A 13,407-nucleotide genomic window follows, 5' to 3' on the forward strand; every position below is an offset into this window, starting at 1 on the left:
CTTTGCCTTGCTCCAGGCAGGGCCAGGGTCTGTGCAGGTTATACAGATTGTTTGCAAGACACACACACACACACACACACACACTGTTACGCTAGAACTCTAACTCCAATGCGAGGTGGGAATAGCATGATCTGTAGCACAAGTGCAAACACGTTGCGCGGTTTCCTAATGTGACTGGAGAGACTTGGGGGTCTCCCTCTCTGGCGAGTTTATAGATGACTGATGTGTCTGTGCCTGTGTGTCATTCAGACCCAATCCACCCGTCTAGTTCCCCTTAACAAGCCTCCGGTCAGACTGCCTGGCACTCGTCTACCCTTAAGCACAAGTCAAGCTATTAAACAGATGGAGTCAGCACTGAGAATGATTTTTTTTTAACATCTCAAATGTAGCTAGTCAACCTCTGATATACAGTATACACTATTAGGATAGTAGCACGAGTATGAGCTCCTAGTAGCTTTCTTACCCAGTCATTAACAGGTCAGTCATATAGCCGGGTCTTAGTAAATATGCTCAAGTAGCAGCAGACAGAGGGAGTGAAAAAGAACACCTGAACTCAGAACAGTAATGAAGCGACGAGCAAGGCCGGGTGATGGAATAGCAGAGCACGTCTTAAAAGTCAAATCATTTCCTCTTCTTCGTCAAAAGACGGCTAACCAAGAGGTTCAGAAGTCCCGTCTGCACACCGCAGCAAAGCCCCGAGCCCTTAGATGGCCAGCGATTCATAGGTTCTCTATGTGCTTATCATAGAGGACAGGGCTTGTCCCAGGCCAACTCCTATGGGACGGCTGTGGGTTACAAGGGGAACGGCGGTAGAGAGCTTTCCATTAGGAACAGAGAATGAAAAAGCGTGCTTACGCCCAAAGGCCTTTTACCAACGTTCATTTCTGGGATCGTGTTTTTATTTTCTTTCAGGGGCAAGCTGAGGTTTTTCACCCAGGATAAATAAGGATGCACATTGAATAGAACCTTTAGAATGTTATTTTAATAAAGTTAGCGTCTGCATGGCGGCTTTTAACAAGGCATAGAGTACAGTACGTGTGACTGCTTGAGTGTGACCAGTCCACCTTAATGCCATCCCTGATTGTCGGCATCCTTTGCTGTATATTTCTAAAAGGGGAGAGCAGAGTCGTATGGAGCATCACAGGTGTGATAGGTGGTGCGTGTGTAGGTGTTAAAATCAAGCCTCTTTGACTGGAAGCTTCTTGGATGTGCCCTGTGCTCCATCACCACCTGACTCACTGTGATGTGCCACACTTACATTATGCATGGTGGTATACTGAGCATCACTCATCAGAAGGCACCATTAAAATACATCTGCTCCGACATCTGATCCTGTCTCGTGTTGTGTCTCCACGAACACAACCCACTTTTACTTTCAGCCTGGGCCCGTCTAGTGTTGTCTATCCACAAACATAACTCACTTTTACTTTCAGCCTGATCCTGTCTGGTGTTGTGTCTCCATTAACATAACTCACTTTTACTTTCAGCCTGATCCTGTCTGGTGTTGTGTCTCCATTAACATAACTCACTTTTACTTTCAGCCTGATCCTGTCTAGTGTTGTCTATCCACAAACATAACTCACTTTTACTTTCAGCCTGGGCCCGTCTAGTGTTGTCTATCCACAAACATAACTCACTTTTACTTTCAGCCTGCTCCTGTCTAGTGTTGTCTATCCACAAACATTTTTACTTTCAGCCTGCTCCTGTCTAGTGTGTCTCCACAAACATAACTCGCTTTTACTTTCAGCCTGATCCTGTCTAGTGTTGTGTCTCCACAAACATAACTCACTTTTACTTTCAGCCTGGTCCTGTCTAGTGTTGTGTCTCCACAAACATAACTCGCTTTTACTTTCAGCCTGATCCTGTCTAGTGGTGTGTCTCCACTAACATAACTCGCTTTTACTTTCAGCCTGATCCTGTCTAGTGGTGTGTCTCCACTAACATAACTCATTTTTACTTTCAGCCTGGTCCTGTCTAGTGTTGTGTCTCCACAAACATAAATCACTTTTACTTTCAGCCTGATCCTGTCTAGTGTTGTGTCTCCACAAACATAACTCACTTTTACTTTCAGCCTGATCCTGTCTAGTGTTGTGTCTCCACAAACACAACTCACTTTTACTTTCAGCCTGATTCTGTCTAGTGTTGTGTCTCCACTAACATAACTCACTTTTACTTTCAGCCTGATCCTGTCTGGTGTTGTGTCTCCACAAACAACTCACCTTTACTTTCAGCCTGATCCTGTCTAGTGTTGTGTCTCCACAAACAACTCACCTTTACTTTCAGCCTGATCCTGTCTAGTGTTGTGTCTCCACAAACAACTCACCTTTACTTTCAGCCTGATCCTGTCTGGTGTTGTGTCTCCACAAACAACGCACCTTTACTTTCAGCCTGATCCTGTCTGGTGTTGTCTCTCCATAAACACAACTCATTTTTACTTTCAGCCTGATCGTGTCTGGTGTTGTCTCTCCATAAACACAACTCATTTTTACTTTCATCCTGATCCTGTCTAGTGTTGTCTCTCCAAAAACACAACTCAATTTTACTTTCAGCCTGATCCTGAAACTACACAGAAACTGCCAGCCCCCCCCCCCCCCCCCCTAGACTCTACAGCCAGACACACAGTGACCCACACAGCCTTGTAGGCCCCCAGACAACCTTGATGTGTGTTTTTGGTTTGTGGATATGCAAGTTTGCAGTGTGTGTGTGTGTGTGCGTGGTGTGTGTATGCGTGTGTGTGTGTTGGCAATACTGGGAACAACTTTTTAAATGGGTGATATTAAATATTACTACTCCAATAAGCCGGTAATAGCATTCGCTGAGTCTACTATTCTTTTTTGTATCACTTCTGATGAAGTGTAAACACTCAATCTTTCCATCAAATTCCATTAAACACAGTGAGAAATGCAAACATGCACGTGCACTCCTAAAAAGCCCCAAGCAGTGAATTTTAAACAGCCGTGCGCGGACATAAATAGTTTAATCTGATGTCCGTAAATCATATGGAGAATGTACATTTGGCCTGGGCGCGGCCTTCAGGTTCACACACGGATTCTGTAAACATGTTTTTTCGCCCGGTCGCGTCGGGTCTTAAGAGACTGCCATAATCAAAAAACAATAACCGCCCTAAGCGTAAACTCTTCACAAAGTCTAGGAGAGGTATGAAATAATCATCTGTGGGTGGGCCCTGCCGAATGCTGGGAACGCAAACATTTCACTATAAAGTTGTTTAAAATAAAGGCCTCGGCGTATGGACGGCTGAGAGATAGCACATGCTGCCTTAATTACGCACGGCCATGAAAAGAAACCGCCGGTAGAAAGTACGGTATGAAGTATGTCTCTCGGTTCAACAGGGTTTAACCTATACAATGTCAGCGAGGTGTGTACTTCAGATGCGAGAGGGGATGCATTGTTTGGCGGGAAAAAAAACAACAGGCTCTGAAGGAGAGAAAAAAATCAGCAACAAAAAAACAACAACAACGAAATACTACAATCAACAAAGAGAGCGGTGTTTACTCTGAATTTCAAGACTTTCAAATTCTTCCCCCGCCATTGCCTGGCATTACAGAGAGAAAATAGACCAGCTAAGCACCCCGTTTATTGTTCATAAACCCTGTGAAAGGTAATATGCTTTAAAAGCACCGTAAATGTATTGGTGTTGCTGGAGTTTACTCTTATGGATGGTGTAAGTTACATTAGACGTTGGAGAGAAATAGATTCTTTATCCTGAAGTTTCTACTGCTGGGTGGGCCCTCTCCTCTTTAGCTGTGTTAACATAAGAATAGAGGGGTGGCTAGAGGGTGAGGGGGGGGTTTTGCTGGTTGAAATGATTCTGCGCCTCCGCTGCTGCTTAGCAGGGGCTGTTGTTATCCACTTATAACATCAGACGTTCACTCTCTCTCTCTTACTCCCTCTGTTTCACATTCCTCCCTCTCTCTCTTGCTCTCTCTCCCTCTTTCCCCCCTCTTTGCTCCACTGTGTCGTAGAGCAGTTTGGCCATGGAATCGGGGGGGGGGGGGCAATATACCAGTCATATTTTGTAATGCCTGACTCAGCCTTGGCACCCGTCTGTCCCAGATCTCCTCAGGCGCGTGGCCTACAATGTGACGCGGTGTCACGCCGACGTGGGATTTTCAACCCGGGAGAGAGAGGAGAAAACGTCTCTCGTGTTCACAGGGCCAGAGCAGGCATACACACAACACGACACAAGAACTCTAACCTCCTCTTAATCCCGTTTCATCCTCCAGTCTTAAGGCCCTGGATCTGAACGGTAGTTCACCTTAAGGCGAGCTATGGTCCGGGTCCGTGGCACTGTTAAGCATGGAGGAGGAATGCAGTTAGAAATAACTGTTTGTGTACGTTGAGCGTCCGTCTTGGAGCGCAGGGAGCGGTGGCTGAACGGTGCTAAAAGACATCTGGATGCGATGAAATGCCATTTATCTAAACAAAAGGGAGTCTCGCTGCCTAGCAAGCCACCCAACGTGCGTTTGGCTTTCACTGCATATTTGTGCAATGTTTTCTAAAGTGCTATATTGACAAATATTTCATTGCAACAGTATTAAGCTTTCCAACATGAGATGGTTTTCCTCGCTCCGATTTCCCCCGAGATAAACATGGAGACCATTGGAAGTAGCTGTGCACTTGATGAACGACTGAGAAGGAGTGCTTTATGGCTGGTCAAAAGATGAAAAAAGACCCAAAAACCGCTGTTATTGGATGGACATTTTATAATAACACTAATGTTCTTTTCCACTTCTATAGCGCTATTCATTATGTAAAGAGTCTCAAAAAGGAGGAGCGATTTAGAAGAGAGAAAAAAACGTAGCTTTCATGAGATGGGAGGTCGTGAGCGGGGCGGGGAAGTTCGTGCATCGAGTTGTCTTCGGAGGGAGGTTGTCAAAGGAGGGAGAGCAAGCAAAGATGGTCTCTGGACCATCATATATAAACAAGGAGGCCGTACAAAGTGTTAACTTCTTTTTTTTAGAAATGTATGAACTGTAAATGTATGGTTTCAGAACAATCTGGACATCAGCTAAGTTTTACAGTGCTACAGCATATCCATCAAGATTGATTTCCCTCCCTTACTATGAGAGAGAGAGAGAGAGAGAGAGAGAGAGAGGGTGATGGAGGTAGAGAGTGGGGGGAGAGGTGGCCTGTGTGTGTGTGCATGAGAAGCGCACCTATAGATTTATCAGCTCTTTCATTCTATTTAAACAAATAAGTCTTGGAGCCTTGGAAGGCAGTGTAGGGACATGCCTAGGATAATAAGCGTCATGGAATCTAATCAGATTTATAAGAGGAATTGATTGTTGTGTGGCAGGAGGAGCAGGAGTGGGGTTGGCAATAAGCTGAAATTTAAGTGTTAATTTTTATGCTAATCCTCTGGCATCTCCGTGTGATGCAATTTGGTTCCCTGCACCGCAGATATGAAATTGTCCTGCTCACAGAGAAAATGTCAGCTTGCCAGACCCTGAAAGCTTGTTATTTATTAGGTATGTTTCTATTAGTATGTGTCATAGTTGTTAGAGAGCCACATGCACACGTATAGACACACATGCGCGTGCATGCACACGCACACACACAAATACACACACACAATGGTGCTTCATGCTTGTTCCGCCCAGCTCTCGGCCTTAAAATCGTCTCAGCTCACTGGTTGCAACACTGGGGCATTAATGTATTATCATATATCGGGTGGTCCTTGCCCTCTGGACAAAAGGCTATTTAATACAATTTAATGACATTCCCAAGCAGGAGAAAGGGAGGGAGACAAGGAGGCAGAGCCTAGATGAAAATACCATCTGTGTTTCTCATGGCTCACCCATGCAAACATTTCAGCTTAAGATGCGTGACTTCTCGCCTTTCTCCGGCAGAAAGGGGGGAAAGAGGGAGAAGCTAATGAGAGGGAGAATTAGAGAGGAATGAGAAGTCTAAATATGAATATCCATAAAGACAGTGTGCTCTAATCCAGGCCTGAATGCTGCATACAGTAACATGTCACAGACGGCATTGCTCTCCAAAGGCCATTAAGTGATCCATTTCCACAGTCACACGGCGATGTCATCCACACGAGACAGCAGAGGGACGGTGACAGCCAGGCGCTGTGTTTGGGTTTCATCGAGCTCTGACAGCTTCCTGTCAAGACGCCGCTCTCCTTTGAAACACCTATTCTCTCCGTCTCTCGCGCTCAAACTGTATCGTACTCCGTCTAGTCCCCATTCATACTGCTGTCCTGTGTGCCAGTCCCTGAATCCAGTTATATTGTATACTGGGCGTAGTAACAGAGTAAAAGGTTTGGATGCAATTCACATATAGGTCAATTAAATGCACCAACATCTGCTCTCTGCCATCATTTGCATATAGTATTCATATGTTAATGACGCCCCTTGTTTTTGTGTTTGTGTGTGTTTTTATGCACTTCCTCCCCTCCTCCTCGTCTCTTTGTAATAAAAAGAAGAAGATTCACACTTCCCAAAACCGGATACAGCCGTCCTATTTCTACTTCCCCTCTCACCAACGCTTAAAGGAAAGAGTTCCTTGAGCAGACAAGTGCCAGGGTTGTTCTGTTGCCATGCCCCTGATTTCAAAAAGAAGAACCCTTCTACTGTAGTGGGAAGGCCTCCCTTTCCAAAGCAGCTTAATGCCTTATAAATCAATGATGACACAGATGGACCAGCGATAATCTATTTAGAATGCCTCACAGCAAATATTGTCGTACAGATGATTAGAGATTGAGCTATTTTAACTCACCCCCTTAACAATTCTTCCGCTCATTTTAATACTTTGAATTATAGGGGGACTTCACAAATTTGGTTATTTTAAACGAATCTCAAACATGAGAAAAAAGGGTCTAATGTGTAAACGGCTGAAGTCTGTCTTCTCTTTGTGGCGTTATGGGTGGGGATAGGGGAACAAAGAATATATGAAGAGCGTGGTGGTCTGTTGCCAAAACCATAATGACAACGCATGTTTCTGTAACCAGAAAAGGGGGGGTCCTTTAATGGAATTGTGTCTGGGGGTGTAAATAGCAAAGCTAGAGGCCTCAGCCTCTTTTATGGTCGATGGCTCCCGATTTAGCGTGAGGAGGAGGAGGAGGAGTGAGAAAATGAAGTGGAGGTTGTCAGATGTGGCAGCTGCTTGGAATCCTGATAAATATAAGCCCTTATTGATCGGATGAAAATGAAAGATCCCAGAGTGCCGTGCAGTATTTAGCATCTTGTCTGCCGCGCGTCAGCGATGGCCTTGCCTTGGAGGGATAGATTTTCAGCCCGCTGCAAGGCACGGCTTTTATTTCATCTTTAACCTTTTTCGGCTGCATTTCCCTGACCTCTGCGCATCGCCGCCATTCAGAGAATTTGTTACATTTCACTTGACATCATCTGCCTGCCTCTCTCTCTCTCTCTTTCTCTCTCTCTCTCTCTCTCTCTCTCTCTCTCTCTCTCTCTCTCTCTCTCTCTCTCTCTCTCTCTCTCTCTCTGACAGGACAGGACAGAGACACATCCCTCTAGGTCGGTTGTCATTGCTGTGTGCTGTAGTGACTCAGTGGCAGTGACTGCCTGGGTCTCCTCAAACCTGACAGACAGGCTCCAGACCAGTATGCAGTTAGTGTGTTAAGGTATGCCCCCCCCCCCTCACCCACCCACCTTCTGTCACACACTGATCAGTGATCGGTCCCCCTGTCCCACTGGCACAGCTCTATCACACTCACATCGCTCTCTCTCTCTCTCTCTCTACGTTGCCATAGGCTTCTGCTAATGCTTGTAACTTGTTACAATCTGGATTGTGATAATCTACCATAATCATCAGCCACATGCCACCTAAAAACACACACGAATGCCATTCAGTTCCCACACTGAAACATGTCTGTTCCAAATCTTCCCCTCCCCTTGTGCCACCTCTCCAATGTCACTACACTTCCACTTCGTGCCTACCCTCCCTATGTCTTTTTCATTTATAAGAGCTAGCTAGCAATTATAACATGAGAAATATGGGACGAATCATGAACAATTTATGTTTTGGCATTAGTGTAATTGAATTCTACTCGTATATCACAGGGAGAAGTTTCGGGCTTGAGTTAAATGAGAGGTACGAATCCATGAAAATAAGGCTCCCTTCCTTGTCTTTTGAACAGCGCTCCTTTACTCTTTTAGATGGATGATAAATCCCCGGTGAGGGAGCCGGCAACAGCTGTTGGCAGACAGGCTAGATATGAGAATAGCAGCATAGGATGAGCGAGCATTAAAAATTAATACGCTATTTAGCCTAGGTGTATTTTAGGTATTTGACATTTTCATGTCCGGGACAGACTCAATTTATTCATAGTACAGAAAATAAAAAAAATCGAGAAGGGGTGGGGGGGGGGGGAGAGCCGTAAGTGAAGGCCATTCTGTTTTTATGGTCACTCCTTCCCTACAGTAGTGATCCGTGTGAAAGCTTAAAGCACACTGTCTGTGTCTATGGAGGAGACTAAAGCTCGTTATGACTGGAGTAATAATTAGCACACTGCACAAAGGAAATTATGCCTCTTAAGCCCCCAATATCTTTCTTTTTTTGAGATTCCTTCACCCCCCCCCCCCCCCTTTCACTCTCTCTTAACACTGACTGGGAAAGCTACACACAAACACAAGATAAGCAGGGATATTGGGTAGTGCTCTTTAAAAAAAGCTGCTAGGGTAGCTAGCTAGGCCCAGGCCCCAGACAGTGAAAGTGAAAAATCCCAGACCTCATAGTGATGAATTACTAATGCTCCTTCAGAACGTCTCCGTATCCCTCGCAATCTAATCGCGCGGAAATCCAAGAAGTGTCCTGTAAGGAAGGATCCGACCATAAGGAGACACCTCGCTCAACCTCCCTCCCGCCACCTCTGTTCCTCTCCCTCTTCCTTCCACTGTCTGACTCTCACCCCCTTTTTCCTTTCCCGTCCTCTCTCGCTCCGCCTGCGTCCCTCGCTTTTCATTTTCTCGCACGCTATTCTACGCGCGTCCTTTGAGTCTCTCTCTCTCCGTGTGTTTCTCTTATTGTCTCTTCTTTACCCGACTTCCCCCTCTTTCTTTCATTTCCTCACGCTTCCAATCGTCATGTATACACTGTTATTACCCTGGGGAATATTTAGCAGTAACATGTTCAACACCACATACCGCCCTCTCGTCTTAACTCCGAACACAAACCTGGAAGGCACAAACCGGAGAAGTATGCGTAAGTATACTGATCAACGATAAACAGAAAGCTTTTCTTTAGCGGTTTAAACCTATTACTGGAGCGCTCAATCTCAAGCCTGGGATCATTTTCGGAGACATCTCTCCAACTACAGAGAAAATGGGAATCAGAGCCATTCACTGTTTAAAGGAGATGGAGGCACTTTGAAAGCATAAGTCTCAACAGCGTCCTTCATTTTCACATTTCATTGATTTCACATTGCTGGAGTTCAGTGCTACTAGTGCTTGAGACAAAGGGCCCGCGTTACCTGCAGCTTTGTCGACATACACTCATAGAAAATGCTAAACATTCGAAAGCCGTCAGTCGAAAATATCCTCAATCCCTCAGTCTCTCAGAAAAAAAGACACAAAAAAAAGACACAAAAACATGTCCAATGTTAAATGCCCAGGATTGAGTGATGGTTTTTAGCCTAGCAGTGGGGTTTTGTGGAAGGAAACGTGGAGTTCTTACTGGAGTACGACAGTGCAGAGAGTTGCCCTCCCTGGGTCTATAGGGGTTTACCCGGGAGCTGTTTCCCTGTGGCGCGAGGGTTTAAGTGTCAGAGCCAATGTGCCTTTGAGGCCGTATCCTAGCAGATTAGCGTCTCTCCTTATCATTCCAATCAAGCCCCGCTCCCTTTGAAAACATATTGTACATATCTACCCCTCCCTCCTAGCCCCCTGCCGTCGTCCATGACAACAATCTGTAGGCATGATGGTCTGTCTCAGAGGAGCAGTGGGAGCCCTTGACAGATAGCAGGTCTGGCGCTGGAGTCAAAAGCAGGCACGTCCGTCCTCCTCCCTACCCGGCGCAGGGGAGAGGGGACCGAAGGGGGAGACTGTCAGACGACAGAGGGGACCGAAGGGGGCTGGGCGGGGGGGTGGGGGGGGGGGGGGGGGTAACACACCAAGCCCTTCATCATCCTCCTATGATAGCAGGGGTAATTGATATATGGGCACAGCCGTCTCTTCCCCTTCGCGTGTTAAGGTCGACTTATCTACATTTCACCCCTGATTTCTCCACTCCCATTATATTTCCTAGATATTGACTGACTGGTGAGGGTGGTGTGTGAAAAGAACCAAGAGAAAAAGAAAAGAAAAGTGCTTTTATTCCGGCGCCTAACCCTGCCTGTTATCAAAGTAACTTTGAGCTTATTAGCGACAAAGGGCCTTCCCCCCCTTCCTGCTTTGTGCGGCCGTGTACGCCAGCGCTTCCTGAATTAAACTGCTGGCTTCCTGTTCTTTTATATGCATGGCCACATCTGGGGAGCTTGCTCACAGCCCTGCTGCCTAATAACAATCACCTTCCCTTTCAGTCCCCCCTGATTGTTTCTAATTCACTCTGACAGATAGTGGCTGACAAGCCGCCCGCGCCTCCCTCCCTCCGTGACCCCGGATCACTCACCGCACTTATAAGGCCTGTCATTTTTAATATTTGATTTCAGTTTTAAGTTATGTGTTTTACCCAGATGATGAAATCAGTGTTTAACTGAACACAAAATGGATCTCCCCTCTCTCTTTTCATCTTCAATCTCTCCCTTGCTTGCCCTCTTTGCCTTTTCTATCTCTCTCTCTCTCCTCTCCTCTGTTTTACGGAGATGAGGGGAAGATATTAGGGGTAATATAGGCACACAGACACAGACAGACACGGAAAGACACAAAGCTCACAGCCACGCGGACACAGTGCTCTGCATTGCATTTTACATTGTGATCTGCCAGTGGGTATTATACATTATCTCTGTATCTAGAAGTCCAGCATCAGGACTTGATGCGTGGCCATTGACAAATATCCGATTTTGAATATGTCCTCAGGCCTGCAAGTTACCTAGTTCCGACATTCTTTGCATTCCATTGATTGCCAATAAAGGTGTTCAGACATGGGCATAACAGGCAGACTAATCACTAAATGAATTTATAGATTCATCGACAAGTAGACGGATGACATTTTGCAGGGCAATCCATGCAGTCCCTCAATAAATAAATAAACGCATTTTAGAGTTAAATGAAAATAAGCAATTCCTTCGTTAGCCAGTTCAATAGTTTGCTTCCCACATACTTCACAGAGATATACATGTATATGTATAGAGAGAGACAGAAGGACACGAATGTGAAGAACACCAGAGAAAGAGAGAGATCCTACATAGCCCACCGTCTCAAATAGACACGTTGACTGTGTATTCACCTCACAACAACAAGGCAACATCCCCCCGAAACTCATCCAACTCATAAACACTCTGCAACCCTATCACCCTAACGTACCCAGACACCATCTCAAATACACACCCACTTCATACCGCCAAGGCATTGTATCATTCCGGGACACGACGGTGCCCTGGGCATGCCCGATTCCATTTTTTTTCTCCCGATGACAAAAACAGAACTAATTGGAGTACCACTGCATGTTTTCACTAAAGGCACAATTTAATCACATTTGAGCTGGGAATGAGCATTTTGGGAATGTCATATGTTCATTCAGCAAATGGAGCGAACGAAAAGCAATATTTGTTTTGCTTTGATTAGCAAAACCGGCAGGGTAATTTGTTAAGAAAGGGACAGAAAATCTCTGTTTAACCCACCTCCCCTCAAAACAGACTCTCACCCCCCACCACCCCTCCCGACACAGCCCCTACAATGTGAATCAGCATCAACCCCCCCCCCCCCCTTCCTTAAGCCATTTATGCATTTATCTTACATGTTAATGAACTTTTGCCCCCAGCATTTTTGACTTTGGACCGCTGTCTCCAGTCTCCAGTCCCTAATCTCTGTCCTTTTGTGGCATTGTTGATAAATACTTTACGAATAACTTTTTTCACAATGTAAAGAGTATTGTTTTCTCCAAGGTTGTATTAATAAACATGAATGAATGTATTTGTCGTCACCAAAGCATGATTAATGCACATTAGCCTGTGTATTGCTCACTCTAGCCCGCGCCCCTACTCCCCCAAAAAATGACCCATCAACATTAAATATTTATGGCATAATATTAATGGTTTTGTAAAGAAAATAACAAGTTATTAATCCTCTGATTAACAACTGATTAACCTTTTTATTAAACACGTGATCCGTGCATCGTCGATTCAGGATATGTCGCCTGAGTGTGCTGCAGAATAATTATTTTTGTGTCTTTTCTAATTGCAAAAATCGCATGGTTGAACTGTTGTTTTTTACACATGCACACACACTTACACATGCACACACACTTACACATGCACACACACACTTACACATGCACACACACTTACACATGCACACACACACTTACACATGCACACACACTTACACTTGCTCACACAACGTGAGATATGCGGTCCAAGTACACATATACAAAAAATTGGCAAAATTCTATTGCATGAAGCGAACGCGTCTAAATATAGTAGCAGATCTTTAAAACAATGGGGTTTAATTCACATATCCGTTTATTCCACAGTTATTGGCATGCTGTGGGAAAGTACAGAGAAAACACTGTGCTGAAGGACAAACGCTTTCTTTCTCTCTTTTTTTTGTGTTTGCTCATCTCCATGCCATTGTGGGTATTTTTAGTCCCCCGTCTCAGTCCGCTAAAACACAATTATGTTATGTTTTGAGACACGTTCCAAGAGTGACTTCACTGTGCAGGCTAGGAAAAGAAAGACCGATCTTTGGTGCCATGATCTACCAGGTCCTTATGCAAGTAGGGCTTTTTCACTGGACATTCACTGCAAGAATTGGTGAGGTTTAGGGATTGGCTTGTCAAGTTGTAAAAATATATATAAATAAATACATTACCATAGCAGTCCAAAGAGAAGTACTAAGAACTACCAACTCTAGACGGTTTCCTCTAGGAAATTTACAGTGGTTTTCCAAGTTGTTCTCTGCAGTGTGCATATTACGTAGTTAGGTAAATAATGATAGAATAGACATTATTATTAACGTTTATTCATTTCACTCATGATAAAAACAAATTCTATAGTCTTTGTGTGAAGGCTTTGGCTTAGTGCACAGGCCTCAGGCCTCAGGCACAACTCAGGGACGCTCCTCGGTCCTGGGTCCTGGGTCATCTCACAACTTCTTTTCATTTAATTCATATCTTTGTTTAAGCATGTTTTTTTCTTCTTCTTCATACACCCCTGCCTTTCATTCTGGCCCTTTTCTTTAGTGGGCAGGATCCATCAAAGGCCAATGTGTTGTGAAAGGCAACAACAATACGCCTCTTTGTGGAAAGATGTGTGAGGGGATA

General features: G+C 44.9%; 1 protein-coding gene across 15 annotated transcripts in view; it reads left to right on the forward strand.

Annotated features, from left to right (window-relative positions):
* znf536 (zinc finger protein 536) overlaps positions 1 to 13,407 on the forward strand; it is a 189,252-nt gene that overhangs the window by 40,520 nt on the left and 135,325 nt on the right. For 9 of the 15 annotated variants that reach the window (XR_008759248.1, XM_055920941.1, XM_055920943.1 and 6 more), the window contains one exon: positions 7,480 to 7,612. The exons of 3 other annotated variants lie outside the window; for them this stretch is intronic. The gene's annotated coding sequence lies outside the window, so the exon portion shown is untranslated. The remainder of the gene's footprint in view (positions 1 to 7,479; positions 7,613 to 13,407) is intronic. 3 more of the 15 variants (XM_055920946.1, XM_055920944.1, XM_055920947.1) reach the window with 1 other exon arrangement.

The sequence above is a fragment of the Salvelinus fontinalis genome, chromosome 4 (assembly GCF_029448725.1).
Source record: "Salvelinus fontinalis isolate EN_2023a chromosome 4, ASM2944872v1, whole genome shotgun sequence".
NCBI classification, from domain to species: domain Eukaryota; kingdom Metazoa; phylum Chordata; class Actinopteri; order Salmoniformes; family Salmonidae; genus Salvelinus; species Salvelinus fontinalis.